Source organism: Panulirus ornatus, chromosome 48, assembly GCF_036320965.1.
Source record: "Panulirus ornatus isolate Po-2019 chromosome 48, ASM3632096v1, whole genome shotgun sequence".
Taxonomy (NCBI): domain Eukaryota; kingdom Metazoa; phylum Arthropoda; class Malacostraca; order Decapoda; family Palinuridae; genus Panulirus; species Panulirus ornatus.
The window spans coordinates 18,962,270-18,975,271 of NC_092271.1; the positions used below are offsets into that span (position 1 = coordinate 18,962,270).

At 41.5% G+C, this 13,002-nt stretch overlaps 1 long non-coding RNA gene across 3 annotated transcripts in view; it reads right to left on the reverse strand.

Moving 5' to 3' along the window:
• Positions 1-13,002, reverse strand: part of LOC139764182 (uncharacterized) — a 33,286-nt gene that overhangs the window by 10,907 nt on the left and 9,377 nt on the right. For all 3 annotated transcript variants that reach the window (XR_011716323.1, XR_011716321.1, XR_011716322.1), the window contains exon 2: positions 8,155-8,282. This is a non-coding gene — a long non-coding RNA (uncharacterized lncRNA). The remainder of the gene's footprint in view (positions 1-8,154; positions 8,283-13,002) is intronic.

A 13,002-nucleotide genomic window follows, 5' to 3' on the forward strand; every position in this document is an offset into this window, starting at 1 on the left:
CCCACTTCTCCTCGTTCCCTCCACCTCCGACACATATATCCTCTTGGTCAATCTTTCCTCACTCATTCTCTCCATGTGCCCAAACCATTTCAAAACACCCTCTTCTGCTCTCTCAACCACGCTCTTTTTATTTCCACACATCTCTCTTACCCTTACATTACTTAATCAAACCACCTCACACCACATATTGTCCTCAAACATCTCATTTCCAGCACATCCACCCTCCTGCGCACAACTCTATCCATAGCCCACGCCTATATACATATATATATATATATATATATATATATATATATATATATTTTTTTTTTTTTCTATTATTTTACTTTGTTACTGGGAGGGTATTGATTGAGAGGGTGAAGGCATGTACAGAGCATCAGATTGGGGAAGAGCAGTGTGGTTTCAGAAGTGGTAGAGGATGTGTGGATCAGGTGTTTGCTTTAAAGAATGTGAGAAATACCTAGAAAAGCATATGGATTTGTATGTGGCATTTATGGATCTGGAGAAGGCATATGATAGAGTTGATAGAGATGCTCTGTGGAAGTATTAAAAATATATGGTGTGGGAGGCAAGTTGTTAGAAGCAGTGAAAAGTTTTTATCAAGGATGTAAGGCATGTGTATGTGTAGGAAGAGAGGAAAGTGATTGGTTCTCAGTGAATGTTGGTTTGCGACAGGGATGCGTGATGCCTCCATGGTTGTTTAATTTGTTTATGGATGGGGTTGTTAGGGAGGTGAATGCAAGTTTTGGAGAGGGGGCAAGTATGCAGTCTGTTGTAGATGAGAGAGCTTGGGAAGTGAGCCAGCTGTTGTTCGCTGATGATACAGCGCTGGTGGCTGATTCGGGTGAAAAACTGCAGAAGATGGTGACTGAGTTTGGTAAAGTTTGTGAAAGACGAAAGCTGAGAGTAAATGTGAATAAGAGCAAGGTTATAAGGTACAGTAGGGTTGAGGGACAAGTCAATTGGGAGGTAAGTTTGAATGGAGAAAAACTGGAGGAAGTGAAGTGTTTTAGATATCTGGGAGTGGATTTGGCAGTGGATGGAACCATGGAAGCAGAAGTGAATCATAGGGTGGGGGAGGGGATGAAAGTTTTAGGAGCATTGAAGAATGTGTGGAAGTTGAGAACATTATCTTGGAAAGCAAAAATGGATATGTTTGAAGGAATAGTGGTTCCAACAATAATATATGGCTGCGAGGCATGGGCTATGGATAGAGTTGTGCGCAGGAGGGTGGATGTGCTGGAAATGAGATGTTTGAGGACAATATGTGGTGTGAGGTGGTTTGATCGAGTAAGTAATGAAAGGGTAAGAGAGATGTGTGGTAATAAAAAGAGTGTGGTTGAGAGAGCAGAAGAGGGTGTTTTGAAATGGTTTGGTCACATGGATAGAATGAGTGAGAAAAGATTGACAAAGTGGATATATGTGTCAGAGGTGGAGGGAACAAGGAGAAGTGGGAGACCAAATGGGAGATGGAAAGATGGAGTGAAAAAGATTTTGAGTGATCGGGGCCTGAACATGCAGGAGGGTGAAAGGAGGGCAAGGAATAGAGTGAATTGGAGCGATGTGGTATACCGGGGTTGACGTGCTGTCAGTGGATTGAATCAGGGCATGTGAAGCGTCTGGGGTAAACCATGGAAAGCTGTGTAGGTATGTATATTTGCGTGTGTGGACGTATGTATATACATGTGTATGGGGGTGGGTTGGGCCATTTCCTTCGTCTGTTTCCTTGCGCTACCTCGCAAACGCGGGAGACAGCGAAAAAAAAAAAAAAAAAAAATATATATATATATATATATATATATATATATATATATATATATATATATATATATATATATATATATATACATATATATATTTTTTTTCTTTTTTAATAAATTCCACTGCAATACCATCCAAACCTGCTGCCTTGCCGGCTTTCATCTTCTGCAAAGCTTTCACTACCTCTTCTCTGTTTACCAAATCATTTTCCCTAACCCTCTCATTTTGCACACCACCTCGACCAAAACACCCTATATCTGCCACTCTATCATCAAACACATTCAACAAACCTTCAAAATACTCACTCCATCTCCTTCTCACATCACCACTACTTGTTATCACCTCCCCATTTGCGCCCTTCACTGAAGTTCCCATTTGCTCCCTTGTCTTACGCACTTTATTTACCTCCTTCCAGAACATCTTTTTATTCTCCCTAAAATTTAATGATACTCTCTCACCCCAACTCTCATTTGCCCTTTTTTTCACCTCTTGCACCTTTCTCTTGACCTCCTGTCTCTTTCTTTTATACATCTCCCACTCAATTGCATATATATTATGAATATATATATATATATATATATATATATATATATATATATATATATATATATATTTTTTTTTTTTATACTTTGTCGCTGTCTCCCGCGTTTGCGAGGTAGCGCAAGGAAACAGACGAAAGAAATGGCCCAACCCCCCCCATACACATGTATATACATACGTCCACACACGCAAATATACATACCTACACAGCTTTCCATGGTTTACCCCAGACGCTTCACATGCCTTGATTCAATCCACTGACAGCACGTCAACCCCGGTATACCACATCGCTCCAATTCACTCTATTCCTTGCCCTCCTTTCACCCTCCTGCATGTTCAGGCCCCGATCACACAAAATCTTTTTCACTCCATCTTTCCACCTCCAATTTGGTCTCCCTCTTCTCCTTGCTCCCTCCACCTCCGACACATATATCCTCTTGGTCAATCTTTCCTCACTCATCCTCTCCATGTGCCCAAACCACTTCAAAACACCCTCTTCTGCTCTCTCAACCACGCTCTTTTTATTTCCACACATCTCTCTTACCCTTACGTTACTCACTCGATCAAACCACCTCACACCACACATTTTCCTCAAACATCTCATTTCCAGCACATCCATCCTCCTGCGCACAACTCTATCCATAGCCCACGCCTCGCAACCATACAACATTGTTGGAACCACTATTCCTTCAAACATACCCATTTTTGCTTTCCGAGATAATGTTCTCGACTTCCACACATTCTTCAAGGCCCCCAGAATTTTCGCCCCCTCCCCCACCCTATGATCCACTTCCGCTTCCATGGTTCCATCCGCTGCCAGATCCACTCCCAGATATCTAAAACACTTCACTTCCTCCAGTTTTTCTCCATTCAAACTCACCTCCCAATTGACTTGACCCTCAACCCTACTGTACCTAATAACCTTGCTCTTATTCACATTTACTCTTAACTTTCTTCTTCCACACACTTTACCAAACTCAGTCACCAGCTTCTGCAGTTTCTCACATGAATCAGCCACCAGCGCTGTATCATCAGCGAACAACAACAAATATATATATATATATATATATATATATATATATATATATATATATATATATATATATATATATATATATATATATATTCATAATTCTATTTATTCATATATATATATGTGTGTGTGTATGAGAGGATGCATCTTTCTTCCTCTGTTTCCTGGCACTACCTTGCTAATACAGGAGACAGCAATCAAGTATCTATATATATGTATTTGAGAACAGGCAGAAAACCCCCATGTCATTACATTCATGCATTTTCAAATATGATAGTACTGTAGGTATACTGTGAAATACAATGACAGTGTAAGATAAATAAAAACTATTTTTCCCCTTATAAATTGATATTTACTACATATTCGATTCATTTGGAATTGTACTGAAATTTTGACATGTGTATCACAATAGAATGTTCTTAGAATGGCTAAGCTATTGTAGTTTAGAGATATGGTGTTAAACCAAATTATAGGCAGGTTATGTCATCGTCATGGACAATATGTCTTTTCCCCTTGAAGAGTTTCCATAGAGCAGGTAACAGGGTCATGGGGAGTGATTTTACTAATTATCACTGGGCCACTGAAAATTGTGATGATATTATTCTTCATAATGATATTATTGCCTAAACGTATTGAGCAGTAAGAAGTGGTCATGAGAATGAATACAGTTTATTTCCCATTTGTTGGATATATCAGTGTGTACTGATTTTTCATGTATGTTCTCCCCACGTGATTATCAGATAATGTTAGTTTTATATTGCAGAAGTAGACAATGTGCTTTGTTTTATTTAGATTACTGGTAAGTTTACATGAATATGTTGTGGCTCAAAGCATTTTTAGTCCCTTTTCCACAATATCAAAATAGATTTGGATTCCTTATAAAATGTGCCATAATTGTCATTTATGAATAGTAAAAAAAGGCCCTTATGTGTTTTCCTGATCATTGTAGATTTAACCCTAGTGAATCAGATTTGTATTTCATTATACTTATCAATATCTAGTACATAACTGTATACAGTATTTATGGATGTGTGAAATGTATACCACATAAATAAAAGTGCCCAGATTAGCAAATCCATCATTAACATTATTGTTTGATATAATCTTACATTTTCAATAAAAGATGGATATTCAATTGACACTCATATATAACTACTCATGTTCTCAATGAGATTTTATGATTTACTGAAATTTCCATGCACAGTAGTAAATGATGACTGTTAAAGATGAGTTTGTAGCCATTTTAGGCTGTGTATCTATTGTATCAGTAATGTACTTACAAAGAAGCTGAATGCTGTTTGTACATAAATTATTAAAACATCATAAAACCCAGTCTACTTAGTTTTTATGCCCCTCTTTATTGTACTGGAGGTGCATACTGTCTTCCTCTTGTCTGTAACATCTATCCATCAACTTTTTTTCCCTTTAAAGCATATGATGTAAATTAAATCTATATTATGTACATTTGAAATGGGGATTGTTCCATAATGGTATTAATTTGATTTCATAAATTATCAGGTTAAGATTATCATGTTAAGATTTTGATATAAAATTATGAAATTTGGTGATTGAGGTAAATGTACATACAGAGAGTTTAAGTGTTTTTTTCTTGAACCTAGATAAGTTTTCTTTGGTCCATACAAGAAATGATAACAGCAAGTGAGATCAGAATTGGGAAACAGGGTAAAGACTTGATTACTTAATCTGGTATGAAGAAAATCATTACAAAGGTGCATAATGCAGTCACATTATCTGTTGCAGACAGGGTCCCATTTCTCATGAGAATAAACTTGCAAAATGGTCAGTCTCCAAAGAATCCTTTCACAGCTCTAGCATCCAGCAAAGCCTTTCTCGACCTTCATCTACTTCCACATAGACAGTCAACCTTTTTGCTCTTCTCTTCCACCATTTCTCCTCCATGTCTACCTGTGGATTACCTTGTGCTGATAACAGGTGTTTGCAAGGAATAAACCCCTCTCAGCCAGACATCCACAAGATAACTTTCATTCTCATTTACTTCAGGTACTCCCTACTTACCAACTATCTCGCCAATTTCATCACATTTCACCTTTCAATTTCATCACATCCCTCTTGTATCAACCATTTCAGCCACCTTCTTCTCCAACTCAAAGCCAGTTATAGAGTCATTCAAATTTCTACAGAAATACTTCATTTCACCTTTACCTTGCAGGTGTTTGCAAGGAATAAACCCCTCTCAGCCAGACATCCACAAGATTACTTTCATTCTCATTTACTTCAGGTACTCCCTACTTACCAACTATCTCGCCAATTTCATCACATTTCACCTTTCAGTTTCATCACATCCCTCTTGTATCAACCATTTCAGCCACCTTCTTCTCCAACTCAAAGCCAGTTATAGAGTCATTCAAATTTCTACAGAAATACTTCATTTCACCTTTACCTTGCACTGTCTTCAAATTAACAGCCAGATATATACATAGCCATATACATACACATTCCAATCTTTCCTTTCACCCACACAATTCTTGATCCATTTCATCCATGATTTTTGACACTCTCCCATACTCTCGGTGATAGCATAATAGCAAATCCTTCTTTACTTCTTCCTTGATAATTTTCATTCATTCCTGTCCATACAACTCCTACTTCCACGCTCTCCCTTAATTTGCATTCATCATTTTCATTATGACTCCCTTGGTGTAGCGGTTAGCATTCAGGAATGCTAATCGCTACACCAAGAGACCTAACCTCACTGGTTATGATACTGTCCCTACAAATATTGACAGTTCATATCATCTGTTAGTACAGACTTAGCAGAATATATCAAAGCTGCACCTTATAATTTGGGTTCTTTTTATCCTATTCCACGAAAATAAATAACTCGCTAGTGGACAGTTTGCTGAAGGTAAAGAAAATCTTGGGGCTGACATAAAACAATGAAAATGATTTATAAGGATCAACAAAATCTATAAAATCCCACGATTAATTTCTGCTTGGTGCAGTAGAGTACAGTTGGGATATCTTAGCTGGTTTAGGACAAGAAATAAATCATGAGGTCCTGGCATGGTTGTTGCTGTTGAGCTATATGAAACTAATTCTGGGAAGAAAATGTCTGATAAAGAAATGATGATAAAAAGGAAATAGGCGATTGGTGGGGTTACGAGAGATGATTATGTGGGGAACACGAGTACCAGATATTATGACCCCGCCGACAGTTCTACGGATATTTAGTGAGAATGAGAAGATAAGCAATATTTTATTAAAACGGATATTTCTAATTTTCATTGAAAAAATGCATGGAAATGCAGCGACTCACCGTATTGACGACACCCCGACAGCCCACGGGCGCACCTGATATCCACACTCGAAGTTCGACAGTGGCAGATCAAAAGATGTCGCTGTAATTATAGATGACCTAACCCTTTCCATGAGAGGAGCTGCTCCCAGTCTATCAGCACGGACAGAGGTCAGAGCCTGCGACATTCGACTTCAAAAACCTGACTCAGCTTGACTCCTGACATTCCATCTTCCTGGCAGGTTTCACTGTCTGCCTCATCTCCGATGTCCACCTTCAGCAGGACTCGCTTGGGACATGTCATCCGCCCGTCACGAGCAGCAGCTGTAACAACACCAGCAGCACTCCAGCAACCCAAGCACAAATCGGCAGCCGCCGCACACTGCACGAACCCTGGTACGTACTACGCCCACCTCCTACAGGACCTCTACATAGACTTGGCAGCAGGCACTTCCCCTTGCTCCTGCTTCATCCTGGTATCCTCATCAGCATTCAGGACCTTGCGAAGCCTGTATCGTATAACTAAACATACCTTTACCTCTTCAGCACCATAATCCTGCACCTCCAGTATCTCGATGTGGTTAGGCTATATAACTTTATAGAACTTAACCAATAAAGCAATGTTGTTTAACTTGTCTTGGACCGTGCCCCTCTCGCAGTTATACTAATCCAACAAGCCAACCAGAACACCCGCTACACTGCCTACGGCGGCTGCCTGCTTGTGGTTGTGTTACAGGAAGGCGGCGGGCGTGGCCGTTGGTCCCTTGTTGCTACAGCTGCTGCTTGTGACGGGTGGAGGCGATTTCCCATACGAGTCTTGCTGAAGGCAGATGTCGGAGATAAGGCAGCACAATAAAATCTGCCAGGAAGATGAAACGTCAGGAGTCGTGTAGGGACTACTGATGTTGGACGAGCCCAAAGGGTGGCTGGAGTCTGATGTCACATCGCCAAGACTTCAGGTAATAGAGTGATATACTTGGCTAGAGCGAGTCAACTGCCTGACTAAGGTGATACTCGGTATACAAGAGGCAGGAAGGCCAGGTCGTCGAAGCCGAACGTCGCAAGCTCTGACCTCTCCATGCAGGTGGACTGAGGGCGGCTCTTCTAATGGAAAGGTTAGGTCATCATTAGAGAGGCATCTTTCGATTTGCCGAACATCGAAGAAGGATGTCAGAGGGCCGCTGTGACCTACCACAAATTCAAGACGTTGTGAGTAAGGTAACACTTCGTGGAGCGAGAGTGGGTCGCCACAAAAGCATACCTAACTTGCACACAGTACATAGGGAAAACGAAGAAGAATTATGGAAAATTCCAGAGACCAGGGCCTCAACATATATATGATAACATAATCAATTTCATCATGAAACACGTGTCCGTGTCAGTATACCTAGAAATATGTAAAGGACGAACTCTCAGCTGAAGACCGAAGTGATGGTAATTATGAGGGAGCGAATCTTTGGTTAGGGGAAGAGGTGTCGGCCATCCAAGGAAAAGTGATGATTATCAAACAGTAAAATGTTCTACACTGGGCTATCATCCTTACCATGTGTTGGTGTAGCTTCACGACCTTTGATGGTTCGTTATAATGGCTGTGTGCAGAGAATAGTGGTTCCTATGAACATCTCTTTTTCGTAAGGCAACCGTAGGGAAGATCAGAGGGACACGGGCGACCTGTGGAAGACGAAAAGAATACTATATATCATTCATACCAACTGGGTCATTAAAGTTCCTCTTTCGATGAAGAAACCCTCATAATGCCCAAACGTTTGTTGGAGTTTATGGAGTTATTCTATATTTTCTCCGTGTGAACTCAGGACTGTTAAACCTAAAACTGCGCGCATATTCCAACTAATATGATAATGTAATATAATAATGTAACATAAGAGGGCATGTCGCCAGTTTTACGGTCGAGTCTGGGATCATGATTTTTCGGTCTTAGTATCTATGTGTCATTTATCGGGCCAAAGATAAAAGAGGTCAATTGCAGCTTGTATTTGTTGTGGCTATAAAGCAGTATTTGGCTGGAAGGTAAAAGAAAATATCAACTGAAAAAGCGAGGCATTTTTTCGTTGTAGCTATGGGTATGTGTGCCTTCAAATAATGAGAATATAAGTGTGCTCACGATGGCCTCTTGTGGGCACTAGTTTGATATACTATTGTCAGTGACCGCTTTTCTAATATATATATATATATATATATATATATATATATATATATATATATATATATATATATATATATATATATATATTCGTAGTAATCTACCATTTCCATCCCTGTGTAGCCACGTCCAGTGTCATGGCCAATGAAAAAAAATACAATGCCCATCGCTCTTCCCTTTTAAAATAGATGCCATCTGCAGCCTTTGAGGAAACACAAAAACCTGCGAGTATAGCTTCTTAACTAAATATTTCTAGACGTAAATAATCTTAAGACAAGAAGGCGTGCAACAATAGCCGAAAAGATAAAAGAAAATGGGCAAAATTATTATTGCAGAAAATAGTGTTATCTTAAGGGTTAGCTATAGTAAAGTATTCTCCGAGTGCTAATAAGTTGGGTTACTATAGTGTACATTCTATGCTAAAGCTAAACTTAAATGTTGCTTCCACAATATAAATCTTGGCATCTATCATAATTATTTCAGCTCTAAAGTGTGAAGATAAAGCAAAAAGTTTTGATAATCTATCTTAAGAAAGGATTTCTCATGTCTCTTCAGTTATAACTGCATGCAGCTCTGCATATGATACATGAATATTTCACTTACAGCAAATCATGTACAATCTAATTAATGAATAATGATGAAAATACGTAGCTACAAAATATCGAGTGCATCCACTGGAAAGAGCCCAAAACACTCAGTTACACACGGACTGACCTGAGCCAGTAACGGCACCCCGAGAACACACACACCTAAGTTGTGCCCGTAATGGCGCACCCGAGAACACACACCTGAAGTCACAGCTCGAATCAAACCTCACCAGGCTCTGAAAGATCTAGTGCTATAGACGGTGTTCCACGGAGTCATGCATGGCTGGACGACAATTACTCAGCAACCAGAAAGACTTCAAACCATACTTCACCGTGTGGTCAGAACCACCTAAGCAACAAGGGTGTGCTATGAGAGTGAGTACCTGCTAGCCATGTGGGTCCACCCGCCTTGCGAAAGCAAGTTCTGCATATTCACGACCGGCAACCTGACCAGTCACAACTGCTCCTCACACTGGAATAACCCATCGCCGATTCGCTCACATGCCTGGGGGGGGGGGGGGGGGTCACACAGTACCCTTGACAACGTGTCAGTGTGGATCATCTTTGCCCCTTCACTGGTCAGTCATATCTCACGGTAGTGGACGCATATAGTTGATAATTCTTGTTCAAATTTGCAACAGCTCAAGTCAAAACACGAGAGCTCATGATGATCCCTTGCCACAGACTGACTGGAAGGACTATTTTAGACAACGCCCCTTCTAGAAGTTTAGGAACAGTGAACACTGCTTCTGAACCTCCTTACCATCCAGCAACGAACGATGTGGCGGAGCGTTTTGCAAAAGCCTTAAAGCACTGCCACGAAATCCATGGGAACATCTCGACGATGCTCATCCACACGAATCAGTCGATAGTGTTAGTTGCTTTCAACAGTAGGATTTCAGACTTCAGGCATTGGTACAGACAGCTTGTATGATACGCAGCAAAATGCACGGAGCATCGAGTGTAGTCGAACCTCATCTGGTATGTCAGCTCGATCACCCCTGACCTGATGCCCACAGATCGAATGATGACCTTACCTTGAACATACGCGACAGCTGCCTTCCTGTGTCTAAATGGCCTATTACAAATAGAGTCCTGTTAAATACCTGCTTCATCTATATCTAGTAATCTTCTTAATGGTTACATACACATTCTACATCCATGCCAAACCATTGGGGCTCCTACCACAGTTTTTTATTTCCAAGAATCGATTAGAATAGTCAGTCACAACGGTAGGTTCTTTATCTAAAGAATGATACGGAATCTGTCAAGGAGTAGTGGGACACCAGTCGCTGTCGAGGCTCCAGACTCAAAGACCAGTGAGGCTGAAAACCTCAAGGGGGAAGACGAATCATCTATGACTCTCTCTTCCCACCAAGATGACTGGGGCTCAAGTCCTCGACTGGGAGAACAAAACTGCCCTGATCAGCAAGGCTCTCGTTCCCAGAAACAGCAAGACGCCAGCTGTCTTGGAAGCTGCAGGGTTATAATCCCAGGGATTCTTGGAATATGGTAACATAACGAATCACTGGAAAATCCTGAGTAACGTGCCAACACTAGAGGCTCTCCCCACCGCGGCCACTGAGACGGGTAAGCATTTAATACCCTTGAAAAGCAGATCTCAAGACTTTCAAGCTGAGGAATCAGTACGGGAGGCCATAAATAGGTCTACATTGAACGAAATTATGGTTATCCTTGAGAAAGGCTCCTCTCCCTCGTAACGAAACATCTGTGGAGGACTCACTGTTATCAGTCCTCTGCAAAACTGCCTACACAGTAGAATTCCGGGCTAAAGAGTGTCTACCATCGTTTCTCGCCCGGATAAAGTCTGCAATACCAAAAACGAGCTATCGACCAAAAAAAGTCTAAAAAGCGATTCCGTAGACTTTGGTTCTGGAGAATGGTACTGAAGTTTCTTTTCGATAACTTTCTGACCTGAGATCGTTCGTGCTTGTGTGAAGTCTTCAGGAGGTGGATGCTTTTGCTTTGGTCTGGTTGAGCATCGGGCAACTGAGCCCCAGCGCAGGGGTGTTTTCTATCATTTCTATTTCCTCACTAAACTACTTCCTCATCACATCCTCATTTTCATTCAACCTCACTCCCAAGGAAGACGAATGCGATAAATTCTGTCGGCAATCCCCGAGGAACCTCTGATCTAACAAAGTTGTCAAAAGACAACTGCAAATTACCATCCCTTCCCAAGCCCTTATCTGCGCCCCACCATCACCAGATATTTCTGGAGGAGTAGTAGTCTCGTGCGTCTCTCTATAAACTGACGGAGATCTTAATCTGTTCGTCCATATAACTGTTCATCATTACGGCGAACCTGGAGCGTGATCCCAACTGAAAAGTTCAACCCTGATCGACATCGTTTTCTTTCGCAGTTGCATCCCTGGGCACTGTGGTGTTGATGCCACATTGACACAGCAACAACTTTCTATTCCTATCTTCATATTCATTTACATAAATTTCACCCTATTCTCTTGTTCATTTATGTAAATTCTACTCGTATATCTTTGGATAGAAGGATTATTGTACAGGGACTTGATACAGTCAAAAATAAAAAAAAGTGTCGCAGGTGTAAGTGGTGGCTTGCCGACCGTCAGACCCAGCCCACCAACCAAACAACTCCTTGCACACTCTTCCCGACACAGTAGGCTTTCCCCGAAGTACCTCATGTTTCCAAACAACTCCTCGCACACTTTCCCCGACACAGCAGGCTTTCCCCAAGTACCTCATGTTTATGTGCGCTTTGTCTCTCAAGACGACCAAGGTACAATTAAGACATCGAAGTTTACCCCGTACCATACTTGGGGCGGTACACGCTTGCTCAACTTTTTTTTTCTTCACATTAGTCATCAGGGGGTTCCCTCTGGTGTTGGTGGCCGACCCTCCACGCACTCTAATTTGTCCTATTTAAATTCGGCGTTCAGGATGACGTCCACTGCCAAGTGATCGACGCCAGAACGCCACCAGTTGCTTTGGCTAGTCTCCCACACTAGCATGGACCCGTTAGTTTACGATTTGCCAGATCGTCACACACCCAGGTGCGAAGGGAAAGACCACTAATATATATCAGGGTTTCTACCCCTGGCGGCAAAGGGCTCTGATCCCTACAATGACGGATCATCTGCCTCCACACGGAGCAGCTGTGGTGACAGGCGACCACAGTGAAGAACACACGCTCTGACCTGACTTACTCTATTACATTTTCATACGTAGTTACCCCGGCTCCTCTCATTATTACCATTCCAGCTTCTATTATTACCACCCCAGTTTATCTCAATCATGGTCAGGCTGGGGTAGTTGGAACGGGAATACGATTGGCTGGCTGGCTAACGGGAATTTGTTGATCAAGAGGAAACATGTCAGGCCATCTTTGGAAGCTTCGAAAGTTCCACTGTTACGATGTTGCTGCCACTATACCCGAGTCTATGAATTCATACTGGGGTCACCCTCTGTCAAGAGATCATCAATAGGAGTGAAGACAATATCATGGTGGGTCTCCAAGCTGAGGACGTTGCATGTGCAGTATCTGTTCCAGAGTTTATAAATGGCGGGCCAGGTTTAGGACCCCTTTGTGACCTCGAACTTCCGGAACTCTCGGCTACTTCGGCTGCCGATCAAGGTGGAACCGGAAATG